The following is a 12,562-nucleotide window of genomic DNA, read 5'->3' on the forward strand; positions in this document are numbered from 1 at the left end:
CTTGACTGGGCATGGTGGCTCATGCCTGTAATCCTAGCACCCTGGGAGGTCGAGGCAGGAGGATCACTTGAGGGCAGGAGTTCAAGACCAGCCTGGGGAACACAGTGAGACCCCGTCACTATTTAAATTAAAAAAAAGAAAAAAATCTGCTCTTTATAAGGCCATTCTCATAGTTGTCATTAAGAATCCAATTTGAATTCATAGTTCTATGGTTTCCCCCATATTTCTGAAAAAAATCTGATTTTTTAATATATTAATAATATTGGAATAGTTGTTCTCCAAGTAAGTATTTATTACATTATTAGAAAAATTAAATCAAGAAAGTAGAGCCAAGTAGAGTTCTGGTATCACTGCATCAGTGAAAATACCATATTAGATTTTTCTAAAGGAGGAAATGTTTCCCTGACTTAATAGATATTAAAAACCAGGAAGAAATAAAAACACAAATTTCCTTGAGGTCATTCTAATCTTCACTGATTACTTTTTAAAAGGGAGTTAAAATACCTTAAAGAAAATTAGATCATTCTATAGTTTTGTGCTATTATTTTCCCTTTAATATTCAACTACAATTTATGCAATTTAAACTATAAATGTTTAGCATTCTATTGTTTCCTTGCTTGATAATAAATACAGAAACGTATAGTGCCATCTTGTGAAAAAGATGCAGAACTGCATTACACTAATTTATTTGTGTAAGTTGAAATATAGCAGAGGAAAGGGATATAGAGCTAAAGGTTGTGCATAATAAAGATTAATCAGCATATTTCTGCTAACTTAGCTAGACTTAATGTTAAAAAATAGAATTTAGATGGGTTTTCCACCCGTCCAAATATTTCTGTAGCCTGGATAATAACCAGAAAGGCAAGGGTAACATATTGAGTTGAAATTGTGCAAGGGGAACTACCAAATTTCAGAACATTTTTATTCTGAAGGGAAAAAGGAGAAGAGAAAATCATTATGCCTGATGCTCTGAATTGCAAAGCTGTGTACATGATTGAACCAAAGATGTTGCTAACCGCTATGGAGAGGAGAGGTGAAGCACATTATAGGTAAATTTGAGGCCCTTGGAATGATCTGATTAAATAGACAAAAGTGGCTACTTGCCTACTGACTCAGGAGCACTGTCCTTGACTGCTTTTCTTATTGAAACGCCCCACACATGTGTATGTTGGAAATTGTTACACATTTTTATCAGGATAGTACAGAGATCCGGAGAAGGCACTAATATAGGAAATGAATTTGTATTTGAGGTGTTTTTTGTTTGTTTGTTTTTGTTTTTTTTTTATTTTGTTTTGTTTTGAGACAGGATCTCACTCTGTCACTCAGACTGGACTGCAGTGGCATGATCTCGGCTCACTGCAACCTCTACCTCCTGGGTTGAAGCCTTTCTCATCCCTCAGCCTCCCAAGTAGCTGGGACTACAGGCACGCACCACCACACCCAGCTAATTTTTGTATTTTTAGTAAAGATAGGGTTTCACTATGTTGGCCAGGCTGGTCTTGAACTCCTGACCTCAAGTGATCTGCCTGCCTCAGCCTCCCAAAATGCTGGGATTACAGGCGTGAGCCACCATGCTACCCATGTATTTGAGGTTTTATAGAGGGCCAAATGAAAAGAACAAAGAAAGATTGTTTTTGTTAGGATGGGCTGATAGAAAATGAAGATGAGGAGACAGAATCAGGGAAATAGTGATAGTTGAGGGTAGGAGGTGATTAAGTGAGGTAAAGAGATGGCAATAGCATTTGAAACAGAATCTCATTTTTTGTGATATCGTTCTGATGGCCAAAATGGTAGCTTCCAGGAAGTATGCTGAAGAAAATACTAAGGACAAAGAAAAGATGGGAGAACAGTAATAATGAAAGGCTTCATTTGAAAAAAAAAGTTGATCATTCACTTATGATCTTGCTCCTATTACCAGTATTTTGTTTCTTGATTATGTAATGGCCCATAGGAGTTGTCATCAGCAAAATAATTTAACTCCCTCTCCTCCTTGCTATATGTCTGCAGAAGTGGTCATGTACATGCACTGAGGCATGAAACTGAAGGAATTTTACTCCTAAAACCTTGCTTTGGATTTTCTTGCCTTCATGGATTTAACTTAGATCCTTTAATGCCATAAAAATTTGGTTTCATATTGAATGTCCTTTGGGCTTTCATTGTCATTTTTTTTTTAAGAAGTTTTCTATGAGTTCAAAATAATCCTTTTGGTGAAAAAGCAATTCAATTATAGTCACAGCATAAAAGAAACCCAATGTGATATAATTCTCTATCAAGATCAGATTTACTGCTAAACCCAGATGATTTTATAAAACCAAAATTTGTGTTTGCATTTTGAGACACTTGACTGAGAGGCTTGATCAGAACACAAAGTGTCAAATAAAAGTGAGTCTCTCATCTAAATAAGGCAGAGCTGAATTAAGAGTTTAAGTGACTCTTAGGGAAATAAGTTACCTTGGCATGCCATTTATGCAGGTTTGAAAGGTGATTCTTAGATACTGGATCTCCCCTGATACCCTTCCACTTATAAGCAGAGGAGAAAATGTGCAGTTCTTTCCATATCACGGAGGTTTCCCATGCCACAGGAATGCTTAACACACACATTCCCAACCTTACCAGGACAGCAAATAGATGGTATTGCAATTTGTTTTAAGAGGCACCATTCTTTGAAGACCTGTTTATATTCAAATTGGTGATGGCACTTAGTGGCAATGTGATCTTAACCTCTATGTCTCAGTTATATTTAATCTGCAAAATGGGGTATTAGTATTGATCCCATAGGCTATTATGAGATAGCAGTGCTTGGCATAATTTAAGCTTCCCCTAATGTGAGCTATTATTATTATTAGATACAAATAATCAAAATATAAATGAATAGGTTTACATGTATATGTTTAGACACTGCTAGTGATCATAAAGACGAGATAAAATTTGGCATTGTATGCCTAGAAAAGGGAATTTTCTGAAGAGTGACTGATGACCAAGGATGAGATATTTTAGGATGAAGGAATTCTGTAAAGTTTTAAGTGAAACAAAGAAGGGAAATAGCGGAGCAGAGAGATACTTTTGTAGACATGAAAAGACTCTTGAATAACATGGCTTTGAGCTGCACAAATCCATTTACATGTGAAAGTTTTTCAGTAAAAGTTACACAGAGTATGCCTGCCTGTCCTGCCTTCCCTTTTATCTCCTCCACCACTTCTGTCTCCCTCCCTCCCACAGCAAAACCAACCCATCCTCTTCCTCCTCCTCTTCAGCCTGCTTAACATGAAGATGATGAGGATAAAGACCCTTCTGATGATCCACTTCCACTTAATTGAATAGTAAATACATTTTCTCTTCCTTATGATTTTCTTATTACCTTTTTCTTTCCTCTAATGTGCTTTATTGTAAGAATAAAGTATGTAATACATATGACATACAAAATATGTGTTCATTGACTGTTTATGTTATTGGTAAGGCTTCTGGTTAACAGTAGGCTATTAGTAGTTAAGTTTGGGGGAAGTCAAAAATGACATTCAGATTTTCGAATACATGGGTAATGGCAGGGTATCAGCTCCCCAAACTCCCATATTGTTCAAGGACCAACTGTAGTTGTTAGTAGGTGCTTAGTAAATTTTTAGGGTGGGAATTGATGGCAGAGGTTCAGAATAGGACCAGAAATACTTAAATGAATCAAGAGCAGCAGAGGGGAGGTTAGAGGTGGTTACTGAGAAATTGGCACAGACCAGAGAGAGATGGGACCCCCATACCTTCCATTCTCAGTTTCTCGTATATTTATCATAGCATCTGTAACTATTTTGTTGAACTTCATTGTTTATATTCCCATTGTCCTCTATTGCTATTCAAAATGTGTTCCTAGGACTAGCAGCATGGGCCTCACCTGGGAGCCTGTTAGAAATGCAGGCACTCAAGCCCTATCCCAGAACTAAGCATTCACAAGTGCATTTTTAACAAGATGCCCTGATGCTTCCTATGCATGTTACAGATTGAGAATCACCACCTTCATAGACCTTAAGCTTCTAGCATGGTGGCTGGCACTTAGTCAATTCTTCAAGGAATTTTATTGAATGAATTAAGTTGAATTCCTAGAGGCTACCAAATTGAGCTACAGGTGGAGATGAAGAAAGTAATTTCAACCCAAAATCAATGCCTTGAGCTAGAGCTAAACTTTTAGTGACTATAGAAACTAAGTAAAATCATCTGGGCTGGGCACGGTGGCTCATGTCTATAATCAAGCACTTTGGGAGGCTGTGGTGGGCAGATCGCTTGAGTTCAGGAGTTTGAGACCAGCCTGGGCAACATGGCAAACCCTGTCTCTACAAAAAATAAAAAAATAAAAAAATAAACAAAGAAAAAACTAGCTGGGCATGGTGGCACACGCTTCTAGTCCCAGCTACTCAGGAGGGTGAGGCGAAAGGATCACTTGAGCTGGGGAGGTGGAGGCTACAGTGAGAGAAGACGGCGCCACTTCACTCCAGCCTGGGCACCAGAGCGAGGCTCTGTATCAAAACAAACAAACCTTGGCTCAGAGATAAAAAGTATGGTGAGGAATGAGGAACCAACAGAGTGATTAAGGATTGGAGCTAGAGGGCAAAGGGACCCTGAGAAGGAAGGGCAGGAAATAGCCCACCAAAACCCTGGGAATATATATAAGAATCCTTCCACAGCAGTACAATATGTCAAGTTCTTAAACTATTACTTGTGTCCTACACTGTGGACGATTGTGCATGGCAGTGGGAAAGACCTGGGTGGGAGGGACAGGCAATTTAATCATACCCTACTTCTAGGGGAGGTGAATTATCAGGGAACTTTGTTTAGACAATTGACTCAAGGATTTAAATTGCAAAAGTAGTGTGTAGAAGAGGCCCCTACCCACTCTTACAGGGCTACATTTTTAGATGCACAAAGAAATTGCCACTTAAATAATAGTTAATCATAATACCTACTTTTTGAGTTGACCCTAACTTACTGGATATGCTGACAATGACTTTGAAGTATTCACTTAAAATATACATTTAAAATATTCATTTTATAGGCTTCCTTTGAAATAAAGTATCCCTGTGTTTTAACTTAGCTTTGAAAAGACAGAATCATCTTTTATCTCTTTACCTTGCATATAACCTAACCATAATTCTTATCTAACCTTTGTTCACAATCTGTCTCAAATAGATTTCTTCCCTTACATTTCTGAAGCCACTGCCTTGATTCAGGTCCCTGAAAGGAGCTAGCAAGATGATTTTCTCCTTTCTACCTTTAAAAAGTCTATCTTTCTCTTTGAAAAATGTTTTTTGTTTTGTTTTGTTTTGTTTTGTTTTGTTTTCTCCAGAAGCATGCCTAAAACAGTTTTCTAACTAGGAATTTGGTATCATGCTTGAACTTTGGAGTTAGGTAGAACTGGACTTGACTTTCTGCTCCATCTCTTGTTACATGTGTCACCGTAAATTACTTCTCTGTTTCAGTTTTCTCATTTGTAAAATGGCAATAGCCATGGTGCTTTTCCTCATAGAATTGTTATGTAGAAGCGAGATAGTGCCTGTTTCTAAAATAAATGCACACTAGTGGTTAGGGGCACAGACTCTAAAGCCAGACTGCTTGGTTTAATGTTTGGCTACCTACTAGCTCTGTGTCTTTCGGCAAATTGTATCATCTGTCTATGACTCATCTGAAAAATGGGGATAATAATAGTACTTACCTCATAGAAGTTTTTTTTTAACCTTAATTTATTTTTTATTTTTATTTTTTATTATACCGTAAGTTCTAGGGTACATGTGTACAACGTGCAGGTTCGTTACATATGTATACATGTGCCATGTGGGTGTGCTGCACCCCTTAACTCGTCATTTACATTAGGTATTTCTCCTAATGCTATCCCTCCCCCATCTCCGCCACCCCACGACAGGCCTCACTGTGTGATGTTACCCACCCTGTGTCCAAGTGATCTCATTGTTCAATTCCCACCTGTGAGTGAGAACATGTGGTGTTTGGTTTTCTGTCTTTGCAATAGTTTGCTCAGAATGATGGTTTCCAGCTTCATCCATGTCCCTACAAAGGACATGAACTCATCCTTTTTTATGGCTGCATAGTATTCCAACCTCATAGAAGTTTTATGAGGAATAAATGAGCAAATGCTTCATTGTGCCGGTACATAGTAAGTGCTATACACGTTTCTTAATTTAACGATTGCACACAAGATGCTTTCAATAGTTGTTTTTCTATCTCCTGCCTTTAGTTTCATCACCATATCAATGCATTCCCATTGATTCCTTACAGATCTTTCTAAAATATCCTTCTCCGCATCATTTAGAATGTTGTGGTCAACATGAGACCCTTCCTTATGGAGCTAAGATTGCTGCTGAAGCTCATAAGTACCACATCCTTAAACAACAGAATTCACAAGGGGAACAAGATGGATTTGGAGAACATGGTAGCCAGATGATTTTCTCGTTCTGCCTTTAAAAAGGTATGTCTTTCTCTTATAACGCATGTCTTTCTCTTTGAGAAATGTTTTTTTCTCCCAGATGCATTCAGTGGATTTATTTTACAGCTTATTGCTCAGACTTACATTGCCAGAGCTAGTGGTCACCATCCATTAAAGCTAGGCAGGCCAGAAGAAAGAATGGCTATTGGGGAGCCAATTGACAGTGTCTGGTATGCTGTGATCGCATCACTTTCTTGCCCTTTCATGTCACCCCAACGCCTGTTCAAAGTGCTCTCACCTTTCTCAGCAGTTATCAAGACTCCTCCATGAGGTAGCCCTTCCACTTTCCCAGTCTCATCGCCATGGACTTCCTCTGTATAGTTCTACTGGTGCCAAACCATTTTATCAGCTATTACATAACCATGACTTGTACTTTGCTGCTGTTATGGTCTGAATGTGTTCCTCCAAATTCATATGTTGAAACTTAACTGCCAATGTGGCAGTATTAAGGAGTGGCTTTCTGGAGATGACAAAATCAAGAGGGTAGCGCCCCATGAATGGGATTGGTGAACTTTTATAAAAGAAGTTTGAGAGAGCACCCCAACCCTTTTTGCCCACCTCTCTGCAATGTGAGGATGCAGTGTTCCTCCCCATCAGAGAAAGGCAGGATTCAAGGTGCCACCTTGGAAGCAGAGATCAGGCCCTCACCAGACACACTGAACCTGCCAGCGCCTTGATCTTGGACTTTTCCACCTCCAGAACTATGAGGAATCGATTTCTATTATTTATAAATTACCCAGTCTGCAGTGTTTTGTTATAGCCGTGAGAATAGACTAAGACACCTGTCCTCCTTTCCCCATACTTTATTGTCTGTAACACATTTATCTTTTCTCCATCTTCCAGCCACCACAACACACATGCTTCTTGCTCATCTCTGTGTATTAAATTGAACCTCTCCTTAAAGGTCCAGATTAAATGTCTTCTCTTTTCCTGAAACATTTTTTGATCTTCCATGACAGAAAGACCTTCCCTTCCTTCATGTTTCTCATGTTAATTGTATTACTTAAATGTTCTTTGGTATTTTAGTTATGGAATGGGCTATGCATTTTTCACCTTTATGTCCCATTTCTCCCAACTATGCTTAATAATAATTATTATTATAATACTATTTATTGTTTACCATAGATGGGTGTATTTACATTGAGCACTTTACATGTATTATCTCACTTATTCATCACACTAACTCTTAAAGGCATAAATATTTCCTTTTTAAAGATGAGTAAACTGAAGTCAAGGACAGATAGTGACTTGCCTTAAATAAAAACTCAAATCCTGTATTTTCAAATAGTGTGCTATATGCTTCTTTAGTTACTTACTTTTCAAAGTAGTCTTTATTATGTTTAAAAGAAGGAAAGAGTATTTGTATGATTTTCTAATGAAGATAGCCAGTCTGTATAATATGCACCCTGTGCTCACTTCTCTTTCCCTCAAATTTAACCCTAAGAAACAAAATTATGTTTTTAGTTTTTTAAAAGTATCTGAATAGCTATGTATTCTTCTTCTATTTTCTTGTTCTTGTTTTTGTTTTTTTAAGATGGAGTCTCACTCTGTTGCCCAGGCTGGAGTGCAGTGGCCCGATCTCGACTCACTGCAACCTCCGTCTCCCGGGTTCAAGTGATTCGCCTGCTTCAGCCTCCCAAGTAGCTGAGATTACAGGCATGTGCCACCATGCCCTACTAATTGTTTTTATATTTTTAGTAGAAACGGGAGAGTGGGGGTTGACCATGTTGGCCAGGCTGTTCTCGAACTCCTGACCTCAAATGATCTTCCTGCCTCGGTCTCCCAAAGTGCTGTGATTACAGATGAGAGCCACTGTGCCCAGCCAGTTATGTATTCTTCTATTCATTCAACAACAACAAATTCCTGAATAAGTTGAACGTATACTGCTTGTATGTACCAAGCAACATGCTAAGTCACAATACTTTGGCTCTATACAACTATTCAACAGAAATTGGCTTAAACATATAGTGTTTTTATTATCTCCCTTAACAATTGGTAGGAAGTTGCTAGGTGTGTGCAGTGGCTTAATGATGTTAGGTCTTAGGATTCACATCTCTACAATTCTCCTGACCTAATAGTTGTAGTACGGATGCTGCAACTCCAGAAATCACACCCTCACATAACTGCATTCAGAAGCAGGAAACAGGGACATGCAGGGCAAAGTTCTGTTTCACCATCTCTTTATTATCAGGGAAGAAAAGCTGTCCTACATTTCCCAGATTTCTCATTGCTTTCCACTGGCCAGACTTGGATTACACGCTTGCCCCTAGAACACTAGTCCCATATTGCCTGAGATGAATCTTCTGATACTTAAACTAAATTGAGATTATGTTAGTAAGAAAGAAAGGGAAATGAATTTTGAGCCAACAACAGAAATGGTCTTGTTAGATGAATAATGTACACGTGAGTAAAAGGGGCACAGTTTCTTGTGATGAAGCTAACAGCAACAACAAAATCTCCTAGCAAGGGTGATAGATATTGTATTTAAAAATAAAATTATACATTCTGATGAGTAATAAAAAGGAGATAAACAGGAGCTGGGAAGATAGACTGATGTCTACTTAGGACAGGGTATCTCTGGAAAGACCTCTCTGTGAAGGTGACATTTAAACTGAAACGAAAGAAACAGAACAAGTCAACCATAAGCAGAGCAGAGAGGAGCGGGTAGAAGCAAGTATGAAGACCCTTGGTTAAAATAAAAGAAAGCAAGTGTCACTGCTGATTCGTTGGTAGTATAAGATTAGAGAGGGGTGGAGACCTAGCTCTTCACAAAAACCCGTTCTCTTCTTTTGTAGCACTTGAATGCAGCCAGGTGAATGGAGGTACAACTGCATTATACTTCCCAGGCTCCCCTCATTTAGGAGGGGAGTGGTACGTCAGTGGGAGTGATGCGAAATACTTTTGGGCCAGTAACGCATGCAACGTGTGTACCTTATTATCCTCTTTTCCCTGGCCCGTTCCCCGCCCCCCCCGCCCCGCCCCGCCACTGGCCACATCCTCTTTGTAGCAGCTTCTTTGGATGTTTAACTGCACCCTCTTTGTGGCAATTTAAACTTTGGATGTTTAGATGTGGAGAAGACTCTAAAATACTTGTTCTTAAAGTGTTGTCCCAGATCAGCAGTAGTAACATCACCCAAAAACTTGCTAGAAAGGCAGACTCTTGAACCCCAACCCCAATCTACTGAATCAGAAACTCTGAGGATGGGGCTGATATCATTTGTATATTTGTCCCCTCCAAATCTCATGTTGAAACATAACCTCGAATTTTGGAGGTGGGACCTAATTGGAGGTATTGGATCACGAGGTGGATCCCTCATGAATGGCTTAACACCATCCCCTTGGTTTGAAGTGAGTTCTCAGTTCATGGAACATCTGGTTGTTTAAAAGAGTCTGGGATCTCCACTTTCTGTCTCTTGCTCCCTCCCTTGCTTCCTCTCTCACCCTGTAAAGTGCCCTCTCCCACTTTGCCTTCCAGTATGAGTAAAGTTCCTTGGAGCCCCACCAGAAACTGAGCAGGCACCAGCACCATGCTACCTGCTCAGCCTGCAGAACTGTGAGAAAATTAAATCTCTCTTTATCTTTTTTAAATTAATAACCCAGCCTCAGGTATTTCTTTACAGCAGTAGAAGAACGGACTAACACAGGGCCTAGCAATGTGTGTTTTAACAAGCCCTCCAAGTGCTTCTGATGCATGGTGGAGTTTGAGAGCCACTGTTCTAAGAGAAGGAGAAAACACAAAATGAGAGAAACCCAAGTCCCTGAATATTATGTGGAATAAGGCTGGATATATGAATCTGGAGCTTAGGGGATAGTTTTGGGTGGGAGACGATCAGCTTACTATGATATTTAAAGCCACAAGAGTGGGTAAGATAACCTAGGGAGAGGGTTAGAGAAAAAAAAGAAGAGGACCTAGGATTGAGGCATCCGTAATTTTGACATTTAGAGGGAGGGAAGAGGTAGAGTAGCCTATGAAGGAATCTGAGAAGTTGTGGCTAGAGAGGTAGAAGGCAAATCAAGAACTAAGAATGTGATGTTATGCAAGTCAAGAGGTCAAAATGCCTCAGGGAGGAAGTTGGGGTCCCCTCTGCTTAACTCAGAAATTCTCTCCTCCTCACTGAGTAGTGCCATCACGTATTTTGGAGAAGGGACTCTGACTCAACAGTGAATCTGAAAGAGTAAAAAGCAATCCTATGCTCCCTTGCCAATGTTTGATACAAGAATGAACCTGAGGCCCAATTCTGGCAAGAAGTATATTAAAGACTTCTGAGAAAATCCTTTATTTCTCTTACTAGACAGCCACAGGAAGCTAGTGACTTTCTCTCCCATTGGATGTAAATAATAGCACTGGCTGTAATTGGCAGCCATTTTACAACCGCGAAGTGATCATGAGGGTACCATTTTAAGACCATAAGTTTCCTCATCTGTAAAATAGGGATAATGCTAGCATCTACATCATAAAGGATGAAGCTGGCACTTTAGACTCCAATACAAAGATACCAAAGTCCTTGACGACATGGTTGAGCTGCCAACTCTACCAAACCAAACTTTCTGTTAGGCAAGTTAATACATTTCCTTGTTATTGAGTCAGTTTAATTTAGGGTTTCTGTTACTTGTAGCTGGAAGCAGCTTATCTGATACAATGATATATGAAGGCTGCTTCTATTTTTAATTGTCAGAGAGTCACTGATTTATTTCAAATTCTCAAGAAAGATTATTTGTATGAAGTATTGTTCAATGAGTTTTGTAAAGCACTTTTCTAATAAAATGGAATCAGCAACCTAATCTTATAAGACAACAAAAAAATCAGCTTAGGAATAATGGATTAAGCATTTTACTTATCTGAAAATGAATATATATTTCCTATTAATGCATTCTACAATTCAAGTCATATTTTGAACTCTCATTTGGCATAAAAGATGCAAATATTGAAAGTCTATGTCTTATCCTTCCCTCAACCTTGAGCAAGTGTAGGGATTGAAAATTAGGTATATGGAAAGAACATCTTGAATATTAAATATGCAAAATACTATAAACATGAAAATATATCCACACAAAGTCAATGGTTTGACTGGTTGAAATATTGATATCTTAATTTCATTTAGAAAATTGATTTATTAAAATACAATGAAGCTTAATACTTCAAATTAATTTTATTTACTACTGGAACACTGAGGTCGTAGAAAGAATGTTAATTTAGAAATCAGGAGTTTTGTTTATTAGTTCCATCTCTGCCACCAGTTGTGTGGTCTCAGGGACATAATTAACCTCTTGTTACCTTCTTTAGCAAAGTGAGGAGAGGTTGGTAACCTGTAGAGTTCTTCTAGTTTTCTAATTCTATAACTTAAAGTGTGTCTTAAATTTCTAAAGTAAAAATAACTATAGACACATTTTTATAAGCATGTTATATGTTGTCTACTCTGTTTCCGATTCCAAATTGGTAATTGCTTCTAATTCATAACTTGGTCTCTTTTCAAACATTTCTATTTGTAATTATTTACTATGAGCAGGTAGGAAGCTTCCATATAGATGAGTTTTAATTAAAGTACTTGCATACTATGCACTGGCAAGATGCATTTTAATGAGAGGTGCAAATAGATTGTCACAATGAAAAGGGAAAATTTCCTCTTTGTGTTGGTTGGAAACAGGATTACAATTAAGAATGATTCTTAAACCAGCAGCGTATTTCATAAACCATGAGATTATCATTAACAATATTCTTATTGCAAATGCCACTGTTGACATTCTCACTTAGAGTGCAGTACATGCCACATCAGCAGGATTAGTTTTGGGTGTGAAGTTTACAGTGTTTGATTTGTGCTACAGTGTCTACAATGACAAACATGTTTCAATGGTCCAATGACCTAAGTCAGCTTGTGCAAATGTGAACAGCAATGATGATTTTCTGTGAACCTTCTCAGATATTGGTAGACAAATGTTATATTTGTTTCTTTTGGTCTACTATTCCTTGTATTTCTCCCTTCACACCTTCCCAACAAAAAATATGTATATTATACATGACTATTAGTTTGGGGCATTTTCTTAGTAATTCATTGCTTTCTCTAATTTTAAAAGACTGTGTAGAAC

This window comes from Macaca mulatta, chromosome 17, assembly GCF_049350105.2.
Source record: "Macaca mulatta isolate MMU2019108-1 chromosome 17, T2T-MMU8v2.0, whole genome shotgun sequence".
Classification (NCBI taxonomy): Eukaryota; Metazoa; Chordata; class Mammalia; order Primates; family Cercopithecidae; genus Macaca; species Macaca mulatta.